This window comes from Gossypium hirsutum, chromosome A13 (assembly GCF_007990345.1).
Source record: "Gossypium hirsutum isolate 1008001.06 chromosome A13, Gossypium_hirsutum_v2.1, whole genome shotgun sequence".
NCBI classification, from domain to species: Eukaryota; Viridiplantae; Streptophyta; class Magnoliopsida; order Malvales; family Malvaceae; genus Gossypium; species Gossypium hirsutum.
This window is the reverse complement of record NC_053436.1, coordinates 87,081,397-87,100,791: the sequence shown is the minus strand read 5'-3', so window position 1 is coordinate 87,100,791 and position 19,395 is coordinate 87,081,397. Positions and strand designations below refer to the sequence as shown.

The 19,395-nt window shown below is 36.1% G+C and overlaps 1 non-coding gene across 1 annotated transcript; it reads left to right on the top strand.

Annotated features, from left to right (window-relative positions):
- The first annotated feature begins 17,632 nt into the window (after positions 1-17,632).
- LOC121213324 (small nucleolar RNA R71) lies at positions 17,633-17,739 on the top strand. Its single transcript, XR_005908707.1, has one exon. It is a non-coding gene; the product is annotated as a small nucleolar RNA R71 (small nucleolar RNA).
- Positions 17,740-19,395: the final 1,656 nt, after the last annotated feature.

The following is a 19,395-nucleotide window of genomic DNA, read 5'->3' as shown; positions in this document are numbered from 1 at the left end:
GCCAACTATGCATGAGCTGTCCAGTTCGGTGCAACTACCCTGTATGAACAAGGACAGACGAATCCTGAGGGAAGGACACCTGTACTGTTGAAGAAAACATAAAAGGATAACGTGAGAAGAATGAAAAAGAAATTTAGGCTGGACCACCATTCTCTTACCCTATTTTGAAGCTTGCGGCCATGGCAGCTTGAGCCTCCTTTGGGTGAGCCAACATAAAGACTGATGCAGATCCATTCCTGACAAGGAGCTCTAAGTGCAAATACAAAGGGAAATAGAGAGATCCAATCGAGTAGCCTAAGAATAGTATTCTCTATTCGATTCTTTCTCATTTCTTTGAAAATACTGGTGATCACTCTATATTTTCTACTGTATGGAAGTACAATGAAAGCTTTGTTAAATGTTATCTTATCAAATCTTATTTTTATTGTTTAATCTTGAGGGTTTGAATGTTCTAAAAATGAAAGTGTTATTGCAGTCACTAACGCTAGAAGGTGCAGTAACAGTTTGAGTTAATAAGCATTTCAGCAGAAGTTGAGTAAGGACTAAAGGAATTTAGTCCACTTGTTCTTAATAGTGCCATATTGTTATCACCGGATGGTGAGGTTAATATGCATGGTTAAGTCCCAAATTAAACAAAAGAGTGGCATTTGGTAAGATATATATTAAATTTTATTGTGTCGACAATCACCTATTTTTTATACCTTGTGAGTACCTAGTATACTGCTGAAGATTCATGTTGGGGACCCCAGTTTATCCATAGCATACTTTATCTTATTATTTTCGAGTTATTGCCTTGACAACTATCTTACACACAACCACTGACCCAACCACCTAGATTTACCTAACAGGTTCATAAACCACCACTCGGAGTAACCAATGGGCAAAGAACGATGCCGTTTTAAGGAATTTGGAGAATTAAATGGGTCAATTTGCTACTGAACTTGGGAACCGACCATAAGGTGCTTTGCCTAGTGGTAAGGAGAATCAAAAAAATCTGAGGAAGGAGCATTGTAAAACATTGACACTAACAAGAGGAAAGATGTTAGAGCCCAACACTATCAAAGTTGAAGAAGAGCTAGCTAATGCTCGAGATAAAGTGAAAGTTCAACAAGTGTTGAAAATTTAGCTTCACCCGAAACCAGAATCTGCAAAATCTGATAAGGTAGCTTCTAACCCAGTCAATTCTAATAAACTATCACCTTTGTTAGATACAAAAGTTCCATAGAAGACAAGTTGTCCAGTGCAAGTAAAGAATCCTCCACCACCCTATCCTTAAAGGCTTTCAGAAGTAAAAATAGAAAGTTTAGTTCAAGGAGTTCCTAGATGTACTCAACCGACTTCATATCAACATCTCGTTGGTAGAAGCTCTTGAGTAGATGCACAACTACGTTAAATTCATGAAAGATATCCTGTCCAAGAAATGGAGACTTGGAGAATTTGAGATGGTAGCTCTGACGAAAGAATGCAGCATATATCTACAAGATAAACTACCCCCAAAGATGAAGGACCTTAGATGTTTTACCTTACCTTACCACATTGGAGTAACTTATTTTGGTAAGGCATTGTGTGATTTGGGTGCAAACATCAACTTGATTCCCATGTCCATATTAAAAAAATTAGGGATAGGTGAAGTTAGACCAACTACGGTTACTCTTTAGTTAGCAGATCGATCCTTAGCACATCTAGAAGGAAAAATTGAAGATGTGTTAGTACATGTAGACAAATTTATTTTTCCTGTTGACTTTGTTGTTTTAGAATTTGAAGCAAATAAAGAGGTACCAATCATCCTAGGAAGGCCTTTCCTAGCAACTAGAAGGACCCTATTGATGAGCAGAAAGGTAAGCTTACCATGTGTATTTAGGATGACCAGGTAACGTTCAATATTTTCAAATCTATGAAATTTCCTAACACAATTGATGAGTGTTCTATAGTATTTGAGTTAGAGGAGTTAGCTATAGAATGGAAACTAAATTCTATTGAGGATCCATTGGAACAAATCTTAATGTCGAACCCTCCAAGTGATTAGGAGGGGAAGGAAAATCTACCTTTGCTAAAAGCTAACTAAAGGGGAATTAGTCTACAATCTTGTTTTAAATCTTTGGAATTAAAGAGTAGAGATTATTTCCAACTAAAATCGTCGATAAAATAGTCACCTAAATTATAACTTATTTCCTTCACATTTGAAATATGTTTATTTAGGTGACACCTCTACTTTGCCTCTGATTATTTCAACTCAACTAACTAAAGAGGAGGAAGAGAAATTTATTCTAGTGCTGAAACAATTTAAAAAGGCTATCGGATGGACCATAGTTGATATCTAAGTATTAGTCCATTCGTGTGCATGTACAAAATCATCCTAGAAAATGGTGAGAAAGGGTTGGTTGATGGACAATAGAGACTAAACCCCATTATGAAGGATGTGGTAAAGAAAGAAATCATTAAATGGTTAGATGCATGTATAATTTCCCCATCTCAAATAGTTTATGGGTAAGTTCAGTCAAATGTGTGCCAAAAAAAGGAGGCATTATAGTCGTGAAGAACGAAAATAATGAATTAATACTGACCAAAACAGTTACTGGATGGAGAGTATGTATATATTATCAGAAATTGAACAAGGCAACTCGAAAAGATCACTTTCCTTTGTTGTTCTGGGATCAAATGTTAGATAGACTTGCGGGGCGAGACTATTACTGTTTTCTCAATAGATACTCAGGGTACAACCAAATCACGATAGCACCATAGGATCAGCACAAAACAACATTTACATCTTCGTATAGTATGTTTTCCTTTAGACGTATGCCTTTTGGTTTATGTAATGCTCCTACTACGTTCCAAACATGTACAATGGAAATTTTGTAGTGTTTTGAGACACGTACAATGATTGCCTAGCCAATCTAGCCAAAGTACTAAGGTGGTGCTAAGAAACAAACCTTGTACTTAGTTGGGAAAAGTACCATTTCATGGTACGATAAGGTATTATTTTGGGGCACCAAATAATGAGATGAGGGATCAATGTAGATAAAGCAAAGGTAGATATCATTGAGAAACTCTCACCTCCAACATCTGTAAAAGGTGTTAAGAGCATTTTGGGACATGCCAAATTCTATCAAAGATTCATCAAAGACTTTTCCAAAATTGCTAAACCCTTATGCAAATTATTGGGGAAGGATACATCATTCAACTTTGATGAAGAATGTTTGAAAGCTTTCAATGATCTGAAGAATTAATTGGTCTCATCACCAATTATCGTCACACCAGATTAGGAATTGCCATTTGAATCAATGTGTAACTCAAGTGACTTCGTGGTGGGAGTTGTGATAACCCAACGAAGGAACAAGGTTTTTCATCCCATCTATTATGCAAGTTAGACTCTGACGATAGCTTAACTAAATTATACAGTAACGGAAAAATAGTTACTCGCTATTGTATTTGCTTTTGACAATTTTTGATCTTATCTTGTAGGTACCAAAGTGACTGCTTATATAGATCATTCGACAATCAAACACTTACTTGCCAAGAAAGATTCTAAGCTGAGATTGGTCTGATGGGTACTTCGACTTCAAGAGCTCAATCTAGAAATTCAAGATAAAAAAGGGGTGGAAAATCAAATAGCAGATCACTTATCTAAATTAGATCCATAAGAAGAAACGTATCCTCTTATACCCATTTAGGAGACATTTCTGGACAAGCATATACTTAAGGTAAATCAAATCTATAACACCCATTTTTTTGTTGATTTTGCTAACTATTTACCTTATGGTTTGATGTTGTTTGAAAAGACGTATCAGCAAAGGAAAAAGTTTCTCCACGATGTGAAGTACTATTTCTAAGAAGAGTCATACTTGTTCAAACAATGCAAAGATAAAATGATTAGGAGATGTATAGCAGAAAATGAGGTACATAAAATTTTATATCATTTTTATATAGCTCCAAGTGAAGGACACTTCGGAGGATCACGTACATATAGCTTCAACTCTATTCAAAGATGCGTATGCTTATGTGAAGAGTTGTGATCGATGTCAACCTCAATTAAACATGCTCATTAGACATACATACATATGCACATATATTAATAGAATTCAAAACATCAATAAGCATAACGAATCTAATACGAACTTACGTAAACAAAACAATTACCAACACTACAATGAGCACTACTCGACAACTTTTCCATTTCTGCGGTTATCGACCGGTTGATCCGTTTCTTGATCTATATTAACCAATTAAAATATTTTAAAATATCTAAATTCATGCATTCGACCCTTTAATGACATTTTACATTATTACCCTAACTTTTATCTCTTATTCAATTTAGTACCTAAAATCGAAATTAGACATTCTTACAATTAAACCAAGTACTCTTGTGCCTAATTTACCCTTCTACATATACAGCCCATTATTACTGAAATTATACAATAATTTCATGCTCAATTTATTATTTTATAATTTAGCCCCTAAACTTAAAGTTATCCAAAACCATTTAACAAATAGTCATATTTAACAACGAAGTTTCAAACTTAACCATTTAACTTCAAGAAAATCCAAAAATCATCAATGTTAAGTTTTAAAACATTTAACAATTTTACAAAATAGTCCCTGGATTAGCTAGATTAAGCTACAACAATCTCAAAAACATAAAAACCACTAAAAACGGGTAAAGAAATCACACACATGCAAGGTGTTGAGCTTGGCTAATTCTCAAAGTTTATACAACCATGGAGTTTCGGTTATAGAAAGAAAAATAAAGAAGAAGATGACAGCTTTCATGTTTTATTTTTGTTTATTTATTACTTATTTACCTTTTTAACCTTTAGATTAATAAAAATTTCTTTAAAATACCATACTAAGTCATCCTCTTAAAATATATATAAAGCCTATTTTCCTATTAAAACCCTCTAATCTTGATATTGTGCTCAATTAACACATTTAACTCACAAGTGATTAACTTTTGCAACTTTTACTATTTATTCCTTTTTCTTTAATTAATTAACCAAACAATAAATCTACCAAATCAAATTTTAATACGACGCTCTAATAACCTTGTAAATATTAAACAAATAAATTTTACTGAATCATTAGTCAAAATTGTGGTCCCAAAACCACTATTTTCGATACCATTGAAAATGGGTTATTACAACTCTCCCCCTAAAGGAATTTTCGTCCTTGAAAATCCTACTAGAGAACAGGTTTGGATATTTTAGTTTCATAACTTCTTCTAGTTCTTAGGTGGATTCCTCAACACGATGACGTTGCCAGAGAACTTTCACTAATGTTATCTGTTTATTTCTCAATTCTTTAGCTTCTCGAGCTAGAATCTTAACCGATTCCTTATTGTATGTCATTTCAGGCTTTAACTCTATTTCAACTAGCGAAATCACATGGGAAGGATCTGATCTGTATTGTCTCAACATCGACACACAAAATACATTATGAATCTCTTTGAGTTCTAACAGTAAAGCCAAACAGTATGCTACTAGACCTATCCTTTCGATAATCTCATATGGACCAATAATCCTCAGGTGAGTTTTCCTTTTCGGCTAAAACAAAGAACTTTCTTCTAGGGAGATATTTTCAGGAATACTTTATTACCAAACTAAAATTCAATTTCTTTTCTTTTCAGATTAGCGTAAGATTTATGATGGTATGAAGCAGCTTTTAGACAATCCTAAATAACTCTGACTTTATCCTCGATCTCGCGGATCAAGTTTGTACCAGAAATCTTTCTATCACTAAATTCAGTCCAGTACAATAGGGTTCTACACTTTTGACTATATAAAGGTTCTTACGGTGTCATTTTACTACTCGATTGGTTATTGTTGTTACAAGTAAATTCAGCTAACGAAATAAACTTTCCCCCTGCTACCCTTAAATTCCAAAATACAACATTGGATCATATCCTCGAGTACCTAAATCACTCGCTCTAACTAACCATCGGTCTAAGGGTGAAAAGTCAAACTGAAATTTAACTTGCTGCCTAGAGCTTCGTGTAGTTTACCCCAAAACCTAGAAGTAAATCTTAGGTCGCGATCAAAAAGGATTGACAACGGTATACCGTGCAACCTAAAAATCTTAGAGACATACAATTCCTCCAACTTTTGGAGGAGTAATCTGTACGTCCAGGGATGAAATATGTAGACTTGGTTAACCAATCAACTATAACCCAGACAACATCTTTCTTTCTCAGTGATAACGATAACCCTACTACGAAATCCATAGTGACTCGCTCTCATTTCCACTCAAGAATCGCGATAGGATGTAACAACCCAGATGGAACCTTATGCTTGGATTTTACTTGCAGACATACTAGGCATTTTAATACAAATTCAAAAATCTTACATTTCATTCCTAACCACCAATGCATCTGATTCATATCACAATACGTTTTAGTATTGCCTGGGTATAACGAATAAACACTACTATGAGCTTCATTTAAAATATTCTATTTTAGCTGTGAATCATCATGTACGCACAATCTATTACATTAATATAAGTTATGATCCAAGCCAACACTAAAATCAGTTGTCTGTCCATCTTCTACCAGCTTTTATTTAGTCAACAAATTTGAATCATCAAAATGCAACTCCCAAATTTTCTATAAAAACAAAGGCTTGGCCCTCAACTCGAATAAAATAGATCCGTTACGCTCCAAATTCAATTGAGCATTCATCAATCTCAAAGGAAAAAGAGATTTCCTACTCAATGCATCAACAACATCGTTTGCTTTACCTAGATGATTATAGTCTTTCAACAATTCTAGCCACATGTTTTGCCACAAATTCAATTCTTTTTGATTCATTAAATACTTCAGGCTTTTGTGGTCAATATAAATGTGACATTTCTCACCATAAAGGTAATGCTGCCAAATCTTTAATGCAAATACAACTATTGCCAACTCAAGGTCGTATGTCGGGTAATTCTTTTCATGCACTTTAAGCTGTTGGGAAGCATACGCGATAACTTTGTCATCCTGCATTAATACACATCCCAAACACTCAAAGAAGCATTGCTGAAACAATAAATTCTTTCCTAGATTTAGGTTGGGTTAACATTGGTGCCTTTGTCAACACACTTTTCAATTGATCAAAACTTTGTTGGCAATTATCAGATCACATAAAACTAACATATTTTCGTAACATGTTCATTATCGATGAAGCTATTACTAAAAAATTCTTGACAAAACATCTATAATATCCAGCTAAACCCAGAAAATTGCATACGTCAAAAATATTTCTTTGAGGCTTCTAATTCAAAAAAAAATTTGCTCGAATCAACTCATATGCCTTTCGCTGAAATTATATAACTAGGAAATCTAACTTCTCTAAGCCAAAACTCACATTTGTTAAACTTTGCATGCAATTTTCATGCAAGGTCTATAATATAGTTCTCAAGTGTCGTGCATGCTCGAATTTGTTTTTGGAATAATTCAGAATATCATCAATAAAAATAACAACGAAATTATTAAGATGTGGCTGAAAAATGCGATTCATCAAATCCATAAATGCTATAGTGGCATTAGTCATCCTAAACGACATCACTAAAAACTCATAGTGTCCTTATCAGGTTCTAAATAAGATTTTTGGCATATCAACGTCTTTAACTTGCAACTAATAATAGCCAAATCGGATATCTATCTTCGAAAACACTATAGCATTTTTCAACTAATCAAATAAGTTAACAATACGAGGCAATGAATACTTATTATTTTTAATGACATTATTCAATTATAGGTAACCTATACACAACCTCATCAACTTATCTTTCTTTTTCAAAAACAACAAAGATGCGCTCTAAGGTGACACGCTTAGTCAAACAAAACTTCTATCAATTAATTCTTATAACTGTACTTTTAATTCTTTTAATTCTATCGGATCCATTCTTTATGGTGGAATTGAGATCACAGTAGTCTCTGGCACTAACTCTTTAGCAAATTCAACTTCTTGTTCTAGCAGGCAATCTCGACAACTCTTTAAGAAATACATGAGTGAACTCGCAAACCATCGATACCTAAACAACTTTCATCTCTGATACTTTGGAATCCAGAATATAAGCTAAAAATGTATCACAACCTTTTAAGATCAATTTATGTGCGAATATTGCTGAAATCATATTCGAAAAACAATTAGGTTTATCATATTCAACAAAAATCAATTTACCGTTCTAACATCTCAACTCAATTAATTTCTGTTTGCAATTTACTACAGCATTGTGTACTGTCTACCAACCCATTCCCAAAATAACATCAAATTAGTAGGAAAGTCGTAGCCCTGAATTTTCAGTGGGCACTGTTTGCAAACTAGATCAACTATGATGCTTTGACTTAAAGGGTTGTTACTTTAACAACATAATCAACTAACTCAATCGGTAAATTCTTTTTCATTACTAATATAGTGTATATATATGAATGTGTCAACCTAGGGTCAATTAATGCATACACAGTAACATCAAAGATAGAAAAGGTACCAGGAATGACATCTGGAGCTGAGGCCTTCTCTTGTGACATCTGGAGCTGAGGCCTTCTCTTGTGCACAATTACATAAGCTCTGGTAAGAGCTCAAGCTTTAAGTTAAACTGTTGTATCTTTTGTTTAGGTTCTACTGATATCGATTATGCCATTATTTCCTGGTCTTCTACCTCTCGTAGGTGTAACAACAAGTTTTTCATTATGATCTCAGTTCAAATCAGCTTGATTCAGGTAGTCTTTCTTATAATGATCAAAAGATCCACGAATAAAATATAACTTATCTTTCAATCTACATATCCCAGAATGATTCCAATCACAATGATCACATTCAAGTCTATTCACATTCCAAACACTACCAGCACTGGCTACTGAAGTCACCGGTGGTCTCACATTACTTTGTTTCGTTCTATCTTTGCCAGAAAACCCTGATGGTACTGAAAAATAGCCACTAGATTCCTTTATTTTCTTCAGCGGGGGAGTATAAAATGCTCTAGATATATTAAGCTTGTTGAAGTCATGAGCTTTCATCTCCCTCTGTTTCTTGTAATTGCAAATTTCTTCCATTTTCTGAGCCCGATAAGATAAAACTATGAACTCGCGCAATTCCATTACACCTACAAGCATTTTAATCTTGTCATTCAGTCTGTTCTTCAAAGCATACACACATTTCTTCCTCAATTGACCCAATTTCATGAGCATACTTATAGAGTTGTACAAACTCGCACTTGCATTCAGTCATGTAGATTAACCTGTGGCTAAATTCAATAGACCACATGAATTTGCCCTAAAATCGTGTACGGTCGAGAGCACCTAAACATACCTTCTATACCAAAAAATTACACTATGTTCACTTATGCTACAAAAATGCGATTACCAGCCATCAATCCTACACAAATTGTATCAAAACCTACCAAAACATAACAATTATCATCCAACCTAAGTGCCTAACCAATATGCCAAATTTAGCACCACAATTCAAACATACCCATCTATCATTCAAGCATATAGAACTTAATATTCCATACCTATTCAATCATTAAACCAACATCATTTCATCATGGCTACATTCCTTAATCAAGTTCACCAACTAACCAAAACTTTAAAAACATTTCATATCCAAGTTAACATGATAGATACCAAATAAGTTTATACAACAACAAGCCATCAAAACAATCATTGTAACTTATAAACTTATACACTTATTTCTTCTATAAAATGGCACAAGAAATACTAAAATACTTATAAAGATACATTGCCAAAATCCTATCTACATACCACTTATAATAGACCAAATAAGTAAATAGCTACCAACATAGTCAAAGAATAATGTGATATCCAAAAATGATCCAATCGAAAGCTTGAATTCGACAATCTACCAGTAAGAAAATGAAACAAGGTAAGCTTACTTAAAGCTTAGTAAGTTCGTAGAAAGTAACACCATATACCTGTCATTTTCATCATACAATTTGAATTTAACATAAAACTAGAATTTCATGCCTTGTTTCACATTTCCTATCATACCAATTTGTTAGACATGTACATATAAGTTTAGTAAGATCTCAAAATACATAATTCACTTGCTAATTGACAACCAATAAGTATATAACCATTCATGCCATGAATTCTATTTCTAAACATTTCATTAACAATTTTGCCCAAAGAACTATAGTAAATTAACTTGGGATACACGGGGAAATAGTGCTCACACAAGCTGATCATTAGGACCTTAACCATTACACGATGCTACTCACACAAGCTGATGAAAATCTACCACAAGTGTTGATCGCGAGGTTTCGTGATAGGTTTTAAATATTTATAATTACTCGTTCTTGGACTAACTATTATCGCGATGTAGGCGTGTACCTACCAAACAGTAGTATAGTTTTAGCAAGACCGGATTGTCGAACCCAAAGGAACTAAAAGTACTAGTAATGACTGTCTTTTTATTATCTAGCCTAAGAATAAATAGGTTTTGTTTTAATTAACTAATTATCTAAACTAAGAACTCACAGAGAAAAGAATTGGGGAATTGCTTTTGGGAAAATCGATTGAATGAAGACAATACCTAAGGAAAAATCCACCTAGACTTTACTTGTTATTCTGGCTCCGAATCGGACGATTTATTCATTCAACTTGTTCCGTAAAGATCCCTAAGTTATGTTATTATCCCTATTCAAGACTAATAACATCTAATCCCTAGATTGAATAACTGATACTTTTCTCTAATTAACACTCTAGGGTTGCATTAACTCAATCTATAGACCCCTTATTAGGTTTCACCCTAATCCGGCAAAATCTTGTCACATTATTTCTAGGCGTGCAATCAACTCCGCTTAATTATGAGAAAAGTACTCTTAGACAGGGTCTATTCCTCCTCTGAATAAGAGCATGTCTTGAATCAGTATCCTGGGATATCAAAACAAGAATTAAGAACACATAATTAAGAGCAAGTTAAATATTTATGATACGATTTAGAAAATAATAACAAGATTCGTCTTAGCTTTCATTCCCCTTAGGTATTTAGGGGTTTTAGTTCATAACTAAATAAGAAAACATCTCAGAAGAATAAAGAATACAAAACATAAAGAAAACCCAAAACTCCTGAAGGGGAGAGATCTTCAGTCTTGATGATGAATCCAACTTCTGAGATGGATCAATCGGCTTCCTTGGAGTAATTCCTTACTCCCTCTTCTTTGCCTCCTTTTTCTTCCTCTTCTATGGTGTATTTATAGGCTTTGGAATGCCTAGAAGCCGTCAAAATTAGCCTTTTTTGACTTGGACTCAACTTGGGCTCGGCAGGGACACGCTCATGTGACACGCCCGTGTACGATTACTTTAGGCCATGTTCGAGCCTGTTAGAATGGCACGGGCGTGTGCTATACCCGTGTGAGTCGTGCTCCAATTCTGCCAGATTGACACGGCTGTGTGGTCTACCCGTGTGAGGAGGTCCAGGCCGTGTTGATCTCGTACTTTGGCCCATTTTTTCCGTTTTTGGCTCGTTTCTCGTTCCTTTCGCTCTCCTATGCTCTCCTAAGTATAAAACATGAAATTAAAGCATTAGAAGCACTGAATTCACCAATTCTAATGAGAAATCATCCATAAAATGCATTAAACATGGGGTCAAAAATGTATAATTTACGGTTTATCAAATACCCCCACATTTAAGCATTTGCTTGTCCTCAAGCAAAATTCTCAACTCATAATCAAAATAAATTCTCCTCAACTTACAATTCCTATCAATTATATCTCAGAATAATCCATAGGTAATCATACATTGATAATTCAACTAAAAGAACATAAAAGTTTCAAACATTCCAAGTTGAGTATTTAATCATGCAAACATAGGTGTCTCTTCGCATCTAAGTAATTACCTTTGATTCAAAATATCATAGAGTTTCACTCACAGTGTTTAAGGACAATAAATGAAGCACTCAATAGTCAATAATGAAAAGTCATTACCATAGGCTTGCATGAAAATCAAATCTCCACCACTATAATTTAAGATGATACATCAATCAAAAGGTCTTTAGAGGGTTGTAGTGAGGCTTGGTTAGGGGGTGTGGTCACAAGCTGAAAGAAAGGGTTAGAATCGAGATTGAATTGAAAAATTTCCTAATTAGAAAATGAGTTAATCTTTACTTGCGTACAACAGAGCTTCTTCTCAGAAAATAAATTACAGATATGTATACATAATTTTGTTTTTTTTAAAGAACAAGTTAAAATAATATAGACTAACTATCAAGAACAAAACATAGCTAGGCAATCCATTCAACTCAAATCTCAACAAAAAAAATAGGGATTAATTTAAGGGATTTCAACAATAATGGGTTAAAGGTTAATATTGAGGGTAATACAAGAAATGGCTTGTTAGGCTCAAGGGGGTTTACTAGGGGTTCATCGTGGAGGTAGGCTTTTCATGGCATGAATGGGTTAATCCTAAGTGCCTTAATCATTTTGATATATCAAATCAAATGGTGTGGTCTCGACATGCATAATCAAGCAAGTTCTAGAATAAAAGTTCAATACTGACGCACTCAAAGCAATAATAAAAGTGAGCATGAAAGGATTAATAGATTATCAAAAGGCTCAAAAATCTCACAAAAATTATAGCTTTTTGATGTTTAGACTCGTGAATTCCAATTCAAAGTATTACCTAGACTTGGGGAAACAAAATATAATTTTAAATTCTTAAAAATCAACTTATCATGCTTGATTCTCTAATGTCTTAAAGTTTAAACAATCAATGCATAAATCCCTATGTTTTAATTCAAGATATAGCAATCAAAATCATAAATTAATTAAAATTTATCCTAAATATGATATGAGAGCTTTTCAAGAGAACAAGATGATTATTCAGGGATTTTTCTGATAATAAAATAAATACCCCCCACACTTAAGATGTGCATTGCCCTCAATGTACAAAGATAGATATTAGAGTATAAAAATAAGATAGGGAGAGAAGTGAAACTTCCTGTATGATGAATTCCTCGAACTAGAGTTTTGGAAAGTGATCGGTTTGAGAGTGGAGGAGGATACTCTGGTGGTGGTAGAGGTTCATTAGACCATAAGTCCTGTGCCAAAAGAATATTATATCTAGTGGTAGCTATGGTCGTGATCGAGCAGGACATGGCAGTCATGGAGAACCTTTCTCGGTGGAGTTTTAGTTCCTATGTGATGATGAGCTTAAGAGCTCTATATAACTGTGATAAAATCAGGAACTTTTTAAGGAATATTAGGAAGAATAAGTACTCGAAAGAAATAACCAAACTTAATAATTAAAAAAATAAAATTCTAAAATCTAACAAAAATAAAAAGTAGTTTCAATAAAAATTAAAAATATAAAATAATAAATAAATATTTCTAAACATCTTCATCGCTAGATGGTTCGCGAGGTGGGATTGGCGATGAGATGTGGAGGTCCTGACAAATCTGCTGTAGGGTAGCATCAATGTTGTCAAATCGTTGAAAACACTAATGCTCGAATCAGGTGAGGCACTCAGAGATGTCAGCATATGAAGCTGCAGCATGAACTGGACGAGAGGGTGGTGGTGGCTGAGTCGGTGGGTCCTCGTGCTGTGGGGGACATCATCAGGAATGTCCTCGTAGGCCTCCTCCTCGGTAGATTGGGTGAGACGATACTGGGGAGGATAGGTTCCTCGGTGCCTCTCGACCATCCTCATGCTAAGCATGCTCGAGATGCCTTGTGGAGACATCTGGCTGATGAGGGTGAGGGATGATTCTTGGGCTGCGGTGTTGAGGAGCCCGAAGTGTCGCGCCAGCCTAGTCACGTAGGGGGCCAATGGAGATGACCCCCTTCCGATGCCACTCCGTCTAGTGCTGAATCGCAAGGGCGATGAAATAGGCAAGGTCAATGACGAGCCCTTGTGACATGCACCATAAGAAGTAGACATTGTGGGTGTTGACGACGCCAGTGCTCTCTGGCCTCCCTGTAATCGTGTGAGCTAAAATAGCATGTAAGTACCTCAGGGATGGTGGGAGAACTGATGCCTTGGAGTGGCTAGGATTGTACGAGGCCGTGCTATGGGCCAAAGTGTGCCAGCACTTCGAGAGAGAGAAATGTATGTGGCAACTGAGACCATGTAGTTCATTCTCTTCCCTGAACTCCTCCGTATATGGGCCTAGTGCAGCACCAAACTCTACAACGCTTAGCTGGCAAATTAATCCGCCTAGGCGAAACTGAACCCTGCCGGGATCATCGTACGTTGTCATTACGGTCTAGAAATGGAACGTTGAGCAGAGTTCCATCATGAGCTCGAGGTATGTTGGCTCGATAATCCAGAAGAACAGCTCCCACAGGTCGGTGGTTAAGAGATCCCGAATCGCATCAGCCATCTGGACTTGTTCTACGGTAGCCTAGTCGATGCAGCGGCCCGCTGCTAAAGGTCAGGCCCGAAGTATTTGGAAGAGCTCTTCTTGAGGCCCTCGTGGAAACTGTAAGAGAGGGAGACGAATTTTCGCGATTAGACCCGCGGAGGATGACGCTCCCTTCCCCTTCTTCTAGGCTGGTACAACAGTTTTCTTTCCTCTTGAAGATGACATTGAAGGCCTGTAATATAAAGAATAATAATAGGTAAACATATTCGAAGGGGAAGTAAACTATTTCAGCCAAGACTACTAATATAAAGCAAACTCAACCACAATAATAATGAGAATGAGAATAGAAATGTAATGGGTATAAGGTTTTCCTAGTCTCAATTTAACATAAATTGTACGGTAACTAACCTAGGAATACAATTTAAATGATAGACATTGGCATGATAATAGCATGAAAATAAGCATAGTAATGTCATGGATATGAGGTGTGTCTAACAACTTGATTTAATTCGAAATGTATAATAAAGAACCTAAAAATGCAAACTAAATGATAAAGTAATGAACAAAAATGAAAACTAGTTCAAAAGTAATGGAGATTATTGTAATAATAAGCATTAATAATGAGTAAAATAGAAGTGAAAGGAGTAAACAAACGCTAAGGGAGAGAGATTGAGCTTTAAAAAAGAAGTTGGAGGCAGCGCACGAGCATGGAGGGGGGTCGTGTGGAGTCGTAGTGGCTAGGGTTAGGGTTTTTGAATGGAAAAGAAAGTGAATAGTGCAAGGTATTATAGATTTTGGGGCACACGATCATGGCACACGCCCGTGTTCCCCAATTTCAGCCCATGCGATTCGCGAATTTCAAATTTGGGCGCGTCTGATATTTAGTACACGTCCGTGTTCCTTGGGTATGCGGGTTCACACGGCCGTGTCACATGACCATGTCTAGCTTCGTTCGCTTCTCCCACGCCCATTTGTTCAATCCCCACGCCCGTGTTATTTTAACAGGTTCGACCACGGGTGTTAGACACGGGCGCGTCGCACGCCTGTGCTAGTTTCTCAGTTTCAACCACGGTCTTCCACACGGGCGTGTCGCATGCCTGTGTTGTTTTGCCAGGCTTAACCACGGCCATGTCACATGACCGTGGCATTTTACCGTAGCCCGTGTTAGGGAAATCTTTTGCCCTATTTTCACACGGCCTTAAGCACGCTCGTGTGCTTGGCCGTGTCTCTGTGGAAACACCTGTATTCAACATCTCTATTAGTAGGTTAGGAGTTAAATACCAAAATTTAAAGAAATTAGTAATGTTAGTGCTCGAGTTACCTTTCGAGAAGTGTTTATTTATAGTCTAAGCTCGACTTACCTCTTCAATGAATGGTCATGGTGGTTTGAGGAGTTTATACTCCTCATACCTGCTATCAATCTCATCAAAATAAGGTTTTAATCGGGTGTTGTTTACCTTAAAAGTGCCAAACTTGGGATGACTCACCTCCACCGTACCGAATGGAAAAATACTAAGTACCGTAAGAGGGATTTCCTCATTCGGTGTGGTAGTGACAATGTGGGGATCTGCGGTATCTAATAAGACCTTATCACCAACCTTAAGTAAATTTGGGGAGGTATCGAACTCATTCTGGCATAATTTTGGTTTACCGTGTGTTCGGTTTATGTGCTTGCCATTCGTCTAGCTCCTCTATCCGTAGCCTTCGTTCTTCATGAATGTGTCCTCTATCATTTCTGGAACATGGCTCGTGAACTTCTTTGAAGCTCAATTTCTGCAAAGTCATATTGTCAGTTTTAGTAGATTGATGTAGACCATTACCTTTAATGTTCGATGTGATGCCAAAATTACGAGCTTGAAGGGTGATCGTTTCATCTCCCACATGAAGTGTAAGCTCACCTTGCCAACATCAATAATTGTTTTAGCAGTTGCTAAAAAGGGCCTCCCTAGAATCAAAAGGGTGTTATTATCCTCCTCTATGTCTAGAACAACGAAATCAACGGAAAATATGAACTTATCTACTTTCACTAGTACATCTTCAATAATACCCCTAGGAAATCTTATAGTTTAATCTGCCAATTGAATGCTCATCCTAGTTTGTTTAGGTTTCCCAAGACCTAGTTGCTTAAACATTTTCTAAGGCATGACATTAATACTAGCCCCTAAATCAGGTAATGCATGACTTATATCTAAACTACCAATTAAGCAAGGAATTGTAACACTCCCTAGATCTTTCAATTTGTGGGGTAGCTTATTCTGTAGGATAGCTGAGCAGAATGCGTTTAGCTCTAAATGTGACGCTTCGTCCAACTTCCACTTATTTACTAAAAGCTCTTTTAAAAATTTTATTGCATTTGGCATCTGCAACAGAGCTTCAATAAACAGTAAGTTAATATGTAATTTTTTCAAAAGTTCGAGGAATTTACTGAATTGTTTGTCTGAGCGGTCTTTCCTTGTCAAGTTAGGGTATGGGACACGAGGTCTATATTCTTCATTCACCATTTTGTTCTGACTTACCTCACTTTTACCTTTGCTCACCACAGTTTCTTGCATCAATTCTGGCTCTGGCATAATGAATCCGTCCTTATCTTGAGTACTAATTATGTTGAGGTGTTCCCTTGGATTAGGTTCAGTATTACTTGGTAAGCTACCTTGTGGTCATTCGGATATTAGTTTGGATAGCTGGCCTATCTGAGTTTTGAGCCCTTGGATCGATGCTTGTTGATTCTTAAGTGCTGTCTTGATATTTTGGAAACGGGTTTCTGATACCGAGATGAATTTAGAGAGCATCTCTTCAAGGTTCAGTTTCTTCTCTTGTTGATAAGGTGACTATTGAAAACCCTGAGGATTTTGTGACTTTTGATTCCCTTGACCACCCCAGGAGAAATTTGGGTGGTTCCTCCAACCTGCATTATAAGTATTATTGTATAGGTTATTTTGAAATCTAAAGTTATTGTTACTCATATAGTTGACTTGTTCCTCTTCGGTTGTAGGATTGAAGGATTGATATTCTGTATGCACACCTCCTCCACTTGAGTCACACCTCATTACTGGATGTACCTACGTAGAACCGAGTAAACCATCAATCTTTTTATTGAGAAGTTCTACCTGATTTGACAGCATAGTAACTGAGTCGACGTTATAAACGCCGACTGTTTTTGTTGACTTAGTCCTCATGACTTGCCACTGATAATTATTCAGTGACATTTCTTCAATGAATTCATAAGCCTCTTCAGGTGTTTTGTTGTTGATGGTTCATCCAGCAACTGCGTCAATCATCTGTCTTGTCGAGGGATTCACACCATTGTAAAACATTTGAACTTGCAGCCATAGAGGTAACCCATGGTGAGGGCACCTTCGCAACAGATCCTTGTATCTCTCCCATGCATCGTAAAGTGTTTCTATGTCCATCTGCACAAAACAAGAGATATCATTACGTAACTTAGCTATTTTAGCCAGCGAAAAATATTTTAGTAGAAATTTTTCGGTCATTTGTTCCCAAGTAGTGATAGACCCTCGTGGTAACAAGTTTAACCACTATTTAGCTTTGTTTCTCAGTGAAAAAGGGAATAATCGAAGGCGAATGGCATCATCAGAAATTCCATTAATTTTGAAAGTGCCGCAAAACTCCAAAAAATTCGCCAAGTGAGTGTTGGGATCCTCATCCTGCAAACCATCAAACTGAACAAACTGCTGTATCATCTGAATTGTGTTAGGTTTCAGTTCGAAATTATTCATAGCAATAGCAGGTCTAACTATACTTGACTCAATTCCTGTTAAAGAAGGTTTAGCATAGTCATACATAGTACGTGGAGTAGGATTTTGATTAGCCGCAATTGCAGGAGCTAGCTGATTGCCTTGGTTTTCAGCCATCTCTTCTGTTGGGGGTTGTAACACCCTGTACCATATACCGTTGCCGGAGTCGAACACGAGGTATTTACGGACTTATTTCATTTATTTTCACAGTCCATTTTAAAAATTTCCAGACAAGCTGGCTAACTGCATCATTGTTACCTTAAAAATCATACCTTGAGTTCCAAAACTCAAAAACCAGTTTCGTAAATTTTACCTGAAACTAGACTCATATATCCATCTAAAAAATTTTTTCTAGAATTTTTGGTCAAGCAAATTAGTACAGTTTATTAGTTAAAGTCTCCCCTGTTTCAGGGTTCGACTACTCTGACCTTCATGCATTACAACTTATATATCTTCCTGTACAGGGCTTCATTACTTATGCCATTTATTTCTAACGAAAATAGACTCAAAAAGGAATCTATACATATATTTCATGACTTCTAATTATCTCTGGTTAATTTATAGTGAATTTCTAAAGTCAGATCAGGGGATCCAGAAATTGCTCTGGCCCTATTTCATGAAAACTTAAATATCTCCTAAACTACAACTCATATGATAGTTTCGTTTCTTCCATATGAAAGTAGATTCATCAAGGTTCGATCACATAATTTATTCACTGTTTAATTAAATTCCTACTATTTTTAGTGATTTTTCAAATCCACACCACTACTACTGTCAGCATCTATTTTTAAGGTAAACTTTACCTATTTCATGGTTTTCCATGAATCGACTAGAATTTGTCATACAAAGCACCAAAATGATCATGATTAACCATTCCAATGGCTAATCGTTACCAAACATTTCCATACCTCTCAATGAACAGCATACAAAACGATTATAATGCTATGCTCAAAGTATATATAAGCCATTTTCGCATGGCTATCCAAATTTATACAAAACCAAAGGGTACATGACCAACAACAAAAAGGGTAGTCCTATACATGCCATTTTCAAAGTTCAACCAAAAGTGTACCAAAAGGTCTTTGATAGTGTGGACGACTTCGACTTCGACAATCCCAAGTCCGATAGCTGACGAACCAAAATCTATAAAACAGAGAATCAAACAAACAGAATAAGCATTTAATGCTTAGTAAGTTTTGAGCAATGAAATTAGGCACAATTGAAGTATAGCATCCATATGACTAAACGGATAATTTCATATACACACATTCTCAAAATCATACCTACTTCACATTACCAACCCTTATACTCATACATAAGAGATCAACTTAACCAAAAGCCGGA